This window comes from Lonchura striata, chromosome 1 (genome assembly GCF_050655825.1).
Source record: "Lonchura striata isolate lonStrDom1 chromosome 1, ASM5065582v1, whole genome shotgun sequence".
NCBI lineage: Eukaryota > Metazoa > Chordata > Aves > Passeriformes > Estrildidae > Lonchura > Lonchura striata.
The window spans coordinates 53481243-53496185 of NC_140703.1; the positions used below are offsets into that span (position 1 = coordinate 53481243).

Consider the following 14943-nt stretch of genomic DNA (forward strand, 5'->3'; position numbering starts at 1 on the left):
TAGTGGACCCAAAGCAATCTGAATATGGATCCTCATTGTGTTCTGATTTTTGCCAAAAAAACCTTTAATCAATTTTTTTTGACCTGCCAAATCCAACTAATGAGATAAAGTTTGGGCCGTGAAACTTTTCCAAGAATGAGTAACAGCCCAATAGTTGAAGGCGTGTTAGTTGCTAAGGATATATTTATTATTATTCCAGGAAATAACCAGAGAAACTTCTTGATGAAAGGCCAGAGTCTGAGATTTCAGGAGAATTTCAATTTTGACATCTGTTTCCACAGATGTGGGTAAGCTGTGTCAAGGATTTTTTGCTGTCTTTGAAAATTTTTTTTGGCCTAAAATCAGAAGATGATCCACTGGTCATTCTCAGCATCAGGTGTTTCTTTTAGTTTGCATTTCACAAGCAATGGTTTAATGCAGTAAATTAACTTAATGTACGTCCTTTGGGGAAAAAAAATTGTCTTTGATTGCTTTTTACAGTTAATTGAGCATGATCTGTTATACCAAAATATGAGGAGAAATTTGAAGTGCCCTTGCACTGCAGCAGTAATTTGGTGGAATGGGAACTCATTTAATGTCCTTCCCTGTCAAGATATTTGTGCATCAGATCTGAAAACCTAAACAATACATGACAGCAAAAAATAAAAATTAAAAAAAATATTCCAAAAGTTGTGGAGGAATAGAAGTCAGACCATCAGCAAAACTGTCAGTGGACTCAACATAAGAAAGAGACTCTACAGTACAAGGATTGTTAACTATAATTCTATGAGAAAAAGATTTTAATGAGATGGAATACGATCCTGCAATAGGGAATCTCAAAGTAGATATTTTCAGGTCTATTAGGCAGATTTTTACCTAAGCCTACTCATTCTTTGATCCACATGTTAAGGCTAGTTAGAGGACAGTTATAAACCCTTACTCAGATTCAGCTGACTTGACAACAGCATAGAGATTTTGTGCATGTTCCTTACATTCTACATCAGTAAAAATGGTGAGTGGCTTTTTTGAAGTCTATACTTTCCCAATTTTCCTGAAAAAGTTAATTTATATTGCCTTTACTTTCAGGGAAAGAAGCATTGGTAGCAGATATAAAGACAAAAATATTTATTTTGCCTTATATCATGGTTCACCCTAAGGCTAGAAGAGCCAAGAGGGAACTAATAAAACAAGAATGTAAGGATAAAGTCAGAGGAAGAGATGATATTTATGCTTCCTCTGACCTTTTAAATATGGTTTTAGAACCAGGCCCTAAATTTATCCCCTTATAAATGATATGTGAAATTTATATGCAGATATTTTGAGGGTTGTGTGTAGTCTACAATTAGTTTTGTCTCTAGTGAGTTCACTATTTGTTAATTTATGTAATCTCTTGTTGTGTGTATGTATCCATGTATTGTTACTGGCTTAGACCTTTTTCCTTCCTCTTTGAGTTTTTATATTTATCTAAATATTTTTTAAAATTCCTACTGTTCACAATAAAGAACTGGTTCCTGTTTTCAGTTCTCTGTCTGTTAACCTGTTGTACTTGTTTATTGCCCATTTCTCATCGTGAGCCTTGCACAAGCTTCTATTTAAGTGCTGTAAAACAAAAACACAGTTCAGAATAGATGCATCATTAGCACAAACTAGCTAGGAGACAAATACATGCAAGATATTAGCACATCTGTTATGGTTCACAGTGCTTTGGTAATGCTTTCATTTGACCACTTCCTATGCTTGAATATTTTTTTCTGTTTACTTGCTGCCTTGTTAAGGTGTGACTAACCAGGATAAATTAATGTTCTGACAATGTTCTGCAGTGCTGACAATAGCCCACTGTTTTCCTTTTTCCTTGTCTGCTTCCAGCTGCCTACCTGTCACAAAAACAGCTTCTCAGTACTTTACATTAGACTCTGTGAAACACAATGTGCAAAGGTACAGTATCATAAAATAAAAAAATACAACTTTTTACAGAGGAACTTCTTAAAAAACTACAGGTACATTTGTCATTTAGAGCACTGAATATTAGGCCTCGATTTAATCTTCAGGGAATGCTCCTTGCTTGACTTCCATTTAAATGAGAAAAGCTGACATCACTGTGGCCAATCCATTTATCAATGACCTGGAAGAGAGGATCAGGTGCACTCTCTGTTAATTTGCAGATGTCACAGAGTTGGGCATCAGTGTTGATCTGCTGGAGGGTAGGAAGACACTACAGAGGGATCTAGACAGTCTGAATCAATTGGCTGAGGCCACTTACATGACATTCAATGAGGCAAAGTGTTGTGTCCTGCAATTTGGTCACAACAACCCACTGCAGGACCTGGGGAAGAGTGGCTGGAAAGCTGCCAGGCACAAAAGGACCTGGGGGAGCTGGGTGAGAACTGCTGAACATGAGCCAGCCTGAAAGGTGCCCAGGTGGACAAGAAGGCAAATGGAATTCTAGCCCGCATCAGCAATGGATCAGCATCCTGCTGTGGCCAGCAGGACTTAGCACATTTGAGGTGTTGATGCTGCAGTGTGTCCAGGGAAGGGTAACAAAGGTGATGAAGGGTGTGGAGAACACTGAGGGAGCTGGTGCTGTTCAGCCTGAAAAAAACCAGGCTCAGGGGAGAAATAGCCTCAAATTGTGCCAGGAGAGATTTAGATTGGATATAAAGGAAAATCATCTTCCAGCAAGAGTACACCTTCTCTGCTCCAACACTTCACTTATTTTTGTGACCTGGAATTCCCAAAGACTGGTCTCACTAATAAAGGCTGAGGGAAAGAAATCATACTGGACATTCATCTTTTCCATGAAGAAGATATGCCTGTTAGTTATCCAGTCTTGATATCAATGACAAAATACAAATACATACAAATATATCAGAAGAAACAGATGCTGGGCCTTAAAGTATAGTATTTCCAGTAGATTAGAAATTCACTGCCAGCAATGTGAAAAAAAACCCAAAATCCAAAACCTGTATCTAGAGAATAACTGCCCATTAATTATATTAACCTATGGAAAAGGAGAATTTGGGCTCAGAATATCCCTAACAGTTTCTCTTTTATTTGCTGAGACAAAGGATTAAAACACTCAGAGGAGCTGAGCTAGGAGTAATACATATGTATACTTTGAGTCACACTTTTGACTGCTATATTAAAAATATATTTCTTAGCATATTTGTAAAAATCTTCTTAATAAAAGCTGCAGATCATTCCATGAGATCTGTTTTATTAGGAAACAAAGCACAATTTCACATGCTCTAAAATTCTCTATAACACATATGATTCAATATTTCTGTGTCTTCCAGATAAATTAGACAGAGAAAAAATTCTCCTAGTGGAATTCACAGACCTAAGCCTTTTTTTTGCCCTGTCTATATTCCTACAAAATACTTGTTTCAGCACTGCTTTGAATTTATATTTTTGTGGTACAAATAGTGTAGAAATGAACAATTGTCATTAAAAGTTTTTCTGAGTGCATGAGCACAAAAACACACACATAAACAACACATAATATTTTCCAGCTAAACTGAAAATGCTACTATTATCTGAATCTCTTAAAAATTGTCTTAACTATCTTTCCCTATGGATTTTGTATTTTTGTGCCTTTGTTTTGTAAGTTACATTGCTTTAAACAAATAGTGTAGGTTATACATGTGGATTTGACATACAGGATCTTGAAAATCTCTAAGATGGGGCTGACACCTGAGCTGACAATAAAAGTGGACTTGATGAACACAAGTGACAATGAAAAATATTTGTACTGGCTAATTTCAATGAAGAAACAAGTAACAGAGATTCATCTTCAAATAGAACACATGATTCTCCTCTGACTCTGTCCTCTTCATGAGTAAGGTATTAAGTTTACTAATCAGTTTATCTAAGAACTGTACTGCTGGTTCCAGATTATCTAGGGGGGAAAAAAGTCTTTTAGCAACCATTCTCAATTTTTTTTTAAAACTATCATTCATATAAGCACATTGTTTGGATATATTGTAAACTACTAGTGAAAAACCAGCTGAAGCTCACATGCACTTTTAAAGTGCTGTGGAATGAATCAGAAATATTTAGCATTTAATCTGAAGGAAAAAAAGGGTAAGAGAATGGAAAAAATTCTATGAAAACATAAATACCCTGGATATCTCACAGCAACATAAAGAAAAACAGCACACATCTAATTGCTATCTTCACCTATATAGTTAAAAGAGGTCTGCTATAAAAACTGCATGTAATCAATATGAATGCTGCTATAAACAGAACCACACATGGCACCCTGCAATTTAATTCTGTCCCTACTACTGCTGGGTTCCACTTTTATATTTATAGTATGCATAATGAATGACTACATTTTAGAGCTGATTCTAAGGGGAAAAAATCTCTTTCCTTTTTGACAAATTCAAAATACACTAGTTTTCCTTAAAGCCAAGTTAAAATATATTTGTGTTGTGTCTGAGCTGAGGAAGAATTGAGTTTGGTTTGTCTAGCAAAGAGGCTATGTGAAGGAGAATATCTCATTATTTCATTAAATAAAATAATATATATATCTATCTCTTATAATCAAAAACTCAAATAAAGAAAATATTAAACAAAATTACACCAGCAGCAAATGCAAAATAATTAACAAATTAGTATATATTTCTTCCAGATGTACAGGTATTTGTCTGTCAATCACTTTTAAAATCTGCCTTCTGTCTTACTTTAACAATAACTTTAAAAATATTTACTGTTTAAATATAAGAAACATAATTTAATAGACAATATAATATGTGTTGAAAAATAATTTTTGAGGTGTTTGTGATTTTGGTTAGCTTATGCAGAGATTGAGTCCTAAAGAATCTACTGGGGATTTGCTTTCTGCCTTGTACCATTGTGATGGGTGAATTCATCCTCTGCATCCAGATTTCTGTTCTTCTTTAGTGAAAAAAACTACTAAATGAACAATCCTATGCAGCTCAATAAGAATTTAAAATACAAACTCAGTGACTCATTTTTAACTAGTTATATAAAATAAAATTTTAAAGAAAATAGAGATAGATAGTAATGTGAGGCTTATTAATCACTAAGTCAAAAGATTTCTCTATTTTTATGGTAAATGCATAACAACAGTGTAAAAGGGATTGTGACCAGCAGCTCAAAGGAAGTAATCAGGTCTCTACTCTGCTCCTACAAGACTCTACCTTGAGTGTTATATCCAGCCCATGAGCCCGTGAACCTCTTGGAGTGTGTCTGTAGGAGGACCACAAGAATGATCAGAGGATTGGAACACCTCTCCTATGAGCAGAGGCTGAGACTGTTGGGGCTGTTTAGCCTGGAGAAGAGAAGGCTTCAGGGAGACCGCATTGCAGTCTTTCAATATTTAAACAGTGCCTGTAAGAAAGACAGGGACAGACTATTTTAGCAGGGCCTGTAGTGGTAGGCCAAGGGATAATGGTTTTAAACTAAAAGAGAATAGGTTCAGATTAGGTATAAGGAAAGATTTTTTTTTTTTTAATTAAAGAGGTAAAACACAGTTTTCCCAGAGAGGTGGTAAATGCCCTATCCCTGTAAACATTCAGACAGGGCTTTTTGAGCAACCTAATCTAGTTGAAGATATTCCTATTCACTGCAGGGGCATAGGACTAGATGATTTTTAAAGGTCCCTTACAATCCAGAGTAGTCACTGATTCTGTGATGCTATTATTACTACTTACTGAAAATACCAGGTTTAGAATGGACGTGTTGCCTTTATTGAAATCAGTTGCCAAAATCTTTGCTAGCAGGAAAACCATGAAGAAGCGAACATTTTGTAAATATGCAAGAATCTTTTTCTGCATGTTTAAGAGGGTGGAGTGCATGCCAAACTGAGAGAACACATTCTTTTGCTTTGCAGTCTGTGTCAATGATCAGACCTAAGGTCTTTGAATGGGTCTTTGAATGCATGGAGTGTGCACAGAAGACTAAACCAACACCATACACACCACATCTACCTCTGTGTGTTGTGTTATTGTCTCTGTATGGGCTGCAAGTCTGAAAACTGAGAGCTGTCCTTTCAAGAGTCTGAATGAGGCAGATATGCTCATGTCATTTTCTATCCATATAGACACACATCACATAGAGACTGAACTGCCCATGTTGCCATGGATCCTGGGGTCACCTTGGAAAAGCATATGTTTTTCTGTGTTGTTGAAAATTACTAAATATTCTTCTGTTCAGACTCTATAGCATTCTTTTCCATGGCTCATCTACTGCCCTGATATAGCTGCTATTATAACAGAGCTAGTACTTTATATTCACAACATTATTATTCAATAACCTTTCTTTTCTGTTGAGAGATTGCCTGCTGTCCTTGTGTTTGACCTTTAAAGTGAAGTAATTCTACCTAGTAGACCTTTATCTTATTTCAATATTTGTAAAACATCATCCTCTCTTACAAAATGATCCACAGAATCACAGAAAGGTTTGAGTTGGAAGGGACACCTTAATGATCATCTAGTTCCAGCCCTTCTTCTACGTCTGGAAACTTTCCACTACACCAGATTGCTCAAAGCCCCATCCAACGCAGCCTGGAAGACTCCTTGAAACGGGGCATCCACAACTTTTCTGGACATCCTGTTACAGTGTCTCACAACCTTCACAGTGAAGAAATTTCATAAAATCATTCTAATAGAACCACCTCCACTGTTGCTGAGGTATGTTTTATTCAAATTCAAAGCTCCTAAGCTCTAACTTTCTCTGCCATTGATTTACTCCATAAACTCACACTTTTCTGTGATTTAATTGGCTCAGTTTACTTTGGATTGATATTATCTAATTCAGTGTGATTCTTCTCAAGACTTAGTATTGTTCATGATATGAAAATAAAAATGCTACATGAATGCATATTATCCTGTTTAGATGCTTTGCATCAGTCTGCTGCTTGTTAATGTTGCCTATAAGCAAGAATGAATGACATAAACCGTATTTGACAAAAATGTCTTCATGAATTGCTAGAAGTAGTGCTATGAATATACTAAAAATAATGACACTGTCATTGTATTCAGGCTGACAGGCTTTGCTAAGAGGCAAGGAATGTTAACTTAGGCTTGGATTTGTTAAAATAATGTATTCTGGACATGGCTTCCTATGTTTGGCTGCTTTGTTGTGCCAGCAGGATGAACATCTGACAATCTGAAGCAGGTAAAGCCTGTGACCTCAAATATATTGACCTGCTAATGCTAATATTTATTTGGATATTGCAATCAAGCTGATTTATGCCAAGCTTATTCAGAGGACTTAAAAAACACCATATAACAACATGCATCTATCCAGAACTGTCCATACTCATCTGTCTAATCTTTAATCTTCCAGTTTAGTCTTGTGGTACTCTGTTATTTTATAGTTTGTTCTTCTGTAGTATGCTTTGATATTCCTTGTTGTAAGTTTGTAGTGGTTCAGTCTCTGTACCCCATTTGGTTTCCCTGATGGTTCAGTCCTGAGTTGTTCACCACAGTTTTCCCCACCAAAATGTTTGTCAATCCCCATGTCAATCCGCCTGTACAGCTCCCTTGTTCCTTGTCTCAGGCTGTCTGTCAAAGCTAGCACACTCCTTTGGTTCTGGAGAGTTCCCTGTCTCCCATCCCTTCCTGGAAGCAGAATTGGGTGTGAGGTTCGCTCCTCCCCGCGTTGGCTTCTCTTGGGGAGCCCTTACCCTGCCCCGCTCCCCTGATGCCTCCTGTCGGTCCCCGGCTGTGTCCTCCCCGTGTTCCCTCTGCCCTTGGAAAGCAGCCCCTTGGGGCTCAGATGTGTCACTCGCTGTGCCCGCTGCGGGATGAGCTCTCCGCAGACTCAGCCGAGTGTCCTTCCCTCGCTGCCGTGCCTCGGTTTCCCCGTGTCTGTCCGTGCTGCGCTCCCCGCCCGCAGCGCTCCCGGCCCGGCCCGGCTGGGCAGAGCCTCGGGGCGGCCGCTGCGTGTGGCCCCGCGGTGAGCGGGACAGCCGGGGAGCCCGCCCGGCACGGACACAGCCGGGCGCGTGGCCTAAAAGATTGAAGGGAATCCTTTTTTTATGCTTTTTTTTTTTTTAAAGTCTCCAGTTTATAGGTTTTTTTTTATTTTCTTGCATTAAAAGTATAATATATTTCACATAAAGCAGTTTAATTAATGTTAGACAATATAAGCTTCTGAAGAGATTTTACCTAACCAGAATTATTAATCTGCTTTCATATTTTAAATAACACTTTTTTATTTAATTAAGAAAAAAAAGTGGTACTTAATTGGCTCATAAACAGCAAAACCAAAACAAATTATTTTGAAAAGATTTTATATTCAAAATACTTAAATTTTGCTTCTGCTTTGAAAAATATGGAGCGACAAAAATGAAGAGAAAAGGCAATGGCTTATTCTCCTCAGAAGTTCCATTTCAATATAAAATGTTCCTTTCAGCAAGTTAAATAAATATTTTTAAGAAATGTACATATGTTTTAGGTACTGCAATAAAATGATATATTCTGAGCACTTCACCATGATCAATCATTTCTATATTAATTCCTACTGAGAAGTTTTCTGGGAAGCATAAACTTCTTAATTGTGTTTTGGCACATTTATTCTACAATTTTTAGTATTTTGAGACAGAATAATTTCCTCACTGTATCATCTGAACTCTACTTATGCTCAAATAATCCTTTCCTTCTTCTAAAACTTTAGCATCATTTTTGACATTTCCCTATCTATTTTTCTAGGATCCATTTTATGAATACTAAGAATTCCACTTGTGTGGGAAACAATCTCATTAGATTAAGCTATAACTTCAGCATTTACCCATGAAAGATCTTCTCTATAAAAGAGATGTTTATATTTTATTTCTTCCTTGATAATGCCACTCCTTCTTGTGTGTTCTTGCAAAACAAATTGTTTCTTAATATTGTTTGTGGCTGTTTTGGTGTGTTTTTGCTGCAATATCTTTCTGTTTAATTTTCTTTTTCTTCTGGATGTATGTTAAAGATTTGATACAATTTTTTATCTTAGAAAAAACAAAATACTTTCTCTAACTTTAAACCAAATTCTTAGCAGTCTTTCCCTCAGTCTGAGGACCCAGATTACTACTATAACACTTTTTACTGAGATTCTAAACACCTTCCACAGATCTCTCGCTAGTCTCAAGACTTCTTTTGATTCTACTTTTTGAATTTCTTACAGAACAGTAATGAAATACAAATCCAAGTTTTTTTAAAGAACTAAATATCCTTAAGTATGTTTTTTTCTTGTGCAGTCTTTAACAGCTATGAATGTAAGAAAATTGCATAAGTTGGAGGTTTTAACCTATGAGTCCCTTATTTAAACCTTTTATTTTTTTTCCTACAGGTTCATTTCTCATTCTCTCTCTGCTGCTCTGATACTTTATAGTGCCAAACTTTGCTCTAATTTACAATCTAATTTATATTAAATCCCTAACATGATGACTAAATGAGAATTTTTTTCTCCTTTCCTAAGTTAACAATATGAAATTAACATTAAATAGACTAGGATGATGCAAAGGTTGTTTTTCTGGTTTGAAAAGTCTATTATGTACAGGTTATTTTAACATTTTTCTTCTAGACAACATTTTTAGACTTCATTAGAATAGATAACATGCATTTTTTATAATAATATATATTTAAGGCTATACCGTAATCCAAAAATATGACTAGAAAGTGCAGTAATATATATAAAAAATAAATTTAAACATGAGATTTATAAGAATCAGTGAAATAGAAGAGCTTTAATTTTTTTTTCAAGTGTGATCAAAGATGATTGACCACTATTTACTGGTCTGCAGTTTTGGGTGTGATAGAGAACAGAAAGAATTTGATCATTAGAAGAGGCAATAAAAATGAAACTGTGGAGAGAAAGGACTAAATTGAATGCACTGATAAAAATTAGACAATGACAAAAATCAGGACAAGAGTAAAATTATTTCACATGAAAGTTTATTTTAAATGATGAGAAGTGCTGCGGTGTAGACCTTAAGAAGGGATAAAATTCCTTCCTCCAATCTGCACTGCAGTCCTTAATGGCGTATTCTCCAGCTGCCCTGTATAAAGGGCTCCCACTGATATTAATAAATGCTCTTTTCATGGAACTATTGCAGCATATGAATAGAAATCAAGAAGATTAAAATTTTGCTGTATAGAAAGGTTCCATGATGTTCAGAAATGTTTCCATTTCTGCCTCTGGTCCTGTCACTGGGCACTGCTGAAAAGTCCCTGGCTCCATCCTGTTTACACTGCCCCCGCATCAGATATTTAAATACATTGATCTCTTTCCCCTCAGCCTTCTCTTTTCCAGGGTGAACATTCACAGCTTAAAAATACCCCTTTAAAATATCCAATTAATGAATGTTATTAAAGAATTTATAGAACATTAGGCAAGTGATTTTTATGATGTATTTAATTTGAAAGTAATGCTGGTCTCAATTAAAAAAATGTATGGTGTGTTAGTTAACAAAAGAATTGCATTTATGCAATTATGTGTGTTATATATATATTTAGATCTGAATGAATTTATAGAATTTCTATTAAAATATAGCTTAATTTTAAAAGGAAAAATAAATGCAATATTCTATTCATTATTTTTAGGGTATTTTAGTGAACAATCTGCATGATCCCAAGCATTTCATATATGATATAAAGTACTCAGTAATTACAGTGAAATGGATTTTCAAATATGTATATGTAATTTCTTTCAAAGAGCAGATAATTTAAAAAGTTATAGTTAAAAGAGTAAAATTGCATATTTGGTAGACAAAGAAGGGGAAAGGAAAGAAGAAATGTTTAAAATTCAGGCTACCTTGATCTAAGCTGACTTTGAGTCGAAAATAGGTGAGCAAGATGGGTTTTTTGTTGTCTGGGGGTTTATTATCCAAACTAAGACAAAAACAATAGAAAAACAGAGATTATAAAGAATCTAAAGAAATTTCTGCTCAGAGAAAGCAAATAGTATATTCCAAAGCAAAGTAATTAGTGAAAAGTCTTCAATTTCTTATCTGACTTCAGACACAGGCAGTCTGCTTGTCTCTTTGATGTATTGATACAAGGATTTATATATAATCAATACAGAGTAGTAGGAATTTTTAGGCTGTGGTTTATCTCAAGTAGATATCTTAATTCAGAAGAATCACACATTGCAACCGTCTGTTTTATTTCATTAACTATAAACAAAAGTTGAGAACATCTAGCTATCATCCAGACTTCTCCCTTTAACTGGATAAACCCCATTCTCAGTTCAGTCGGTCTTGGATTTCTGGAAGCAAAAAATATGGTTTTTTTATAATTGCTTAATAAATTGTATCAATATACCAAATTAATCCAAAATAACTTGGAGGGGATAATAAATTATGAGGGATAGCAATGCCTATTAACCTGAACAGGAGTTATTCCATTCACTCTAGGACTAATTCTGCTAATTTCCCACTAAGACAAATTGGTTTGGGGATATTGAGCTGATCAGTTTGTATTCAGGTTGACTGAAGTCCTTGGTGCAATAAGCCTTCTGTGCAAAACAATAATAAAAGCACTAATTTATTATCCTCCAGTTTCTGAATAATCTTCCCATGCAGCCCCTTCCACACACACCCAGGCACACACAGAGATCAGCATAACAGGTCGTTGGAAAAGACTGAAATGCTAAGTACCTCTCTTCCTGTGCAAATTATCTGGTATAGTCATTCAAATATCTGGTACAAAAATTCTGTTAAATATCTGCATCACATTTAAAACTCAGCTTTTTATTTAATTTTATTTGCACAATATTTTCATTTATTGTGTTTTTTTAAAGTTATTTAATTCTCATGCGCTGTTTTTCTATGAATAATTTCTTCTAAAAATAGAAGTAATTATATATTTTCAGAATAAAACATTGGTTTATACAATTTTAAACCATAATGATATGGAAGAATTTATTTGTCCCTCATTAAGGTAGAATAAGTATTTTAATAATAGATCATTTACAATTAAATACTTTACATTTTTAAGATGGTTCCAATAAATGTTGGTCCTCATTGCTTAATCATGGTAAACAGTAATTTTTCAGTGAATTGAAAGTATGTGTGGTATATCTGCCTTAGTTAAATAGCCCTCAATGATATTTTGCATTCTTCTTTTTCACTTAATGAAATCCTAACATGATAAAATGTTGAAATACAGAGATTTTCTCTTTGATAGTGACTCATGTTGAAGCCTATCCTGTGCATTTTATGTTGTAATTATTATGTATTATAAAATTTGATATTTTCTGCATAATTTTAATTTACCTTCCTGTCACAGTATTGAAAATCACAGATAAATGCAGTTTTGTACAGCTTTGAATTTACACCAGGAGCTGAGAGAAAACTTGCTCTTATACTTAAATCTGAGTTTCTCCTATATTCAAACTTAGTTTCTCTACCATCAAGAGTCTCATTTGCTGCTGCTCAAAGCTCCATCCAACCTGACCTTGAGCACTTTTAGGGATGGAACATCCATAACTTCTCTGGGCAACCTGTTCCAGTGTTTCACCACTCCCACAGTAAAAAAAAAAATAAATCTTCCTTTCATGTAATGTATGCCAGAAATAATAAATCTAGGCATATAAAATTTGAATAAAGATTTAAAATTATGTTTATTTGAAATACATTTTATGTTAATAATAACTTACAGATTACTAAAATATGCTGATGGCCATTTGAACTTGACACTTTCTGAAAAAGTGCATGAAATTTAAAATTAAAACCAGTAAAATTAATAACTTCTTGCAATTTCTTTTTTCCTTTGATATTCAGAATTGCATATGTCAAATATCTATGCTTCTTACAACTCCCTCAAACACTCTCAGAAAAAGTTTTTATTTCAGACTAAAATATAGTTTATGTAGAATACTAGTACTAGTGAAGGCTTTTTGGGGGATAGGGGGAACACCTTCTCATTGGATTTGTGTGCACAGTACATTTTATCCAAATTGGAAAATTCATCCCAGGTGTGTTATATTCAAGATTCTTACTGCACCAGGCCTCAATATTCTGTGAAAAGTATCCTGTGGACCTTGAACATAGCTCATGTGAAACAGATAAGAGGTGATGAAATTGTTGAGGGAGAGAATAAAGAGCATGTGACCCAGTAGAAACACCAGAAAGTACTTTTTCATGTGATCCACAGGCTGAAAATTTGTTTAGCACCATTTAAAGGCTGTGTTTGACAAACAGGGCTTAAATAGATCTTTAAAATATCTGGTAGATCAAAATCCATTGAAGCAAATTACCCTGGCCAGTCACCTTGCTGCTGATCATTCACCCTCCATAGCAGCTGATCAGGCTTAACAATGCTGCTGCAAAAGTATTGTAAAAAAGGTAGGTACATTTTCCCAAATGCAGGGGGAAATCGCCTTGGATGATGATTCCTCAGGGAAGTGCAGCAAGTTATGTACCCTTATCTACTGTGCAGTATCTAAGTTGGTGAGTTCACCATCTGTTAGCATCACTTAGAAAATAAATGTTTGATCCACAAAAAAATATTTCATATGTCCTGCTAGCTGCTTCATTTCAGCCAACAAATACGCTATGTTCCATCAGCAAAGTGTTTATGGTCATATGTTTCTTTAACTGCGATATTTCTTTATTTTTTTCAAAATCCGTCATTGGATATTCAGATGTCCATGGTAGGGGTGTAATTAAGTTTCATGTTCACCGAGTCAAAAAACATCATTCTCGTTATCTTTTTATTAAATTATTGGCATGTACCATCAGTCTGAGATCTGAAAAAACCTTAATTTGCTGTTTGCCAAGTATCGTCTATGTGATACAAATTCTACTTGATAAATCACACCCACACATTGCCATATGATACTACTAGTAATGTCTTCACAACTTTTTCTTCATCATTAGGTATTTTGGTGAAATGAATGATTAGAACAGAAGCAATGGCATTTGTTCAACATGTTCCAGAAAGAGCTGCAGTCTGTTCTCATCTTTGCTGCCCATGTTAGCACTGCACTGTAAAAAAAATAAAGATTACTAGGAAGAGTGTTACTTTTACTCTAAATTTGTAAATGATATTTGGAATACCCTGTTAAATGACAAGATGCTATTTTAAAATATGGCATCTTAAGGGAAAAAGTCAGCTTTAAAGAGGTTTTGAGACAGTTGTTTCTGGGGGGAAAAAAAAAACTGGAGCCATCTGAGGTTTTTAGCCATACCATTTTGAAGATTTATTCAAAACACAGTTCTTTCATACAGAAGGAACAGGGGACAATAAATGCAACTCATTTCAAAATGGAGTTATGTATGATTCTTGTTGGGATTACTGAACATAATTTCTTGGAAAGTTGAGGGGTTGCAGTTAGCTCTCCAATACTTTCTTTCCCTGAAGTTCATCTACATTTCCTCCTTTATCCAGGGTCCCCATTTATTAGATACTCCATCTCTGCATTAGAATATTCAACCAGAGCATGTGTCTCATACTTTCTAGTTAAAATTGGCTGGAACTGAATCAGTATTTACAGTTGCTTATATATAATATTGTCATTTTGACAAGTTTTCTTTAGACAATCTTTAGGCAGCAACAGCAAATAGAAAGTACAACTTGCAGCAGGGAAAGACACTCTTGTGCTTTCTCAAGTTTCCTGTAGATAAATATATGCCCAAAGGCTTTTCATAGTAGTACTGTCCTACTGTCCTGTAGGAATACCTGATATAGTCCTACCTTTGATAAAATTACTAATGGGCTAAATTTCCACAAGGCAGAAAATTTTTCTTTTAATATTATGTTTTTTATAAGTTGGAAACATTATCTTGTGTACCAGACATGTGGAATGTAGTCCTAATTCTTAATAAATTTCACAACCTTATTTAGAAAATATTCACTCTGTGTAACTTAAAAATAAGAATTCTAGGCATCTTCATTCTATTGATGTATTTTTTTTTTTTCTACCATGCTGTTATTTTTTATATTAAACTCATTTTTGCCAATATAAAACTTCTGAACAATTTCAGTAGATTACCTAGGAAGGGCTTGCTTT

General features: G+C 34.9%; 1 long non-coding RNA gene across 1 annotated transcript in view; it reads left to right on the top strand.

The window, feature by feature from the left end:
* Positions 1 to 1223: 1223 nt before the first annotated feature.
* LOC146768675 (uncharacterized) overlaps positions 1224 to 14943 on the top strand; it is a 30172-nt gene continuing 16452 nt past the window's right edge. The window contains exon 1 of the long non-coding RNA XR_014954279.1: positions 1224 to 6632. This is a non-coding gene — a long non-coding RNA (uncharacterized LOC146768675). The remainder of the gene's footprint in view (positions 6633 to 14943) is intronic.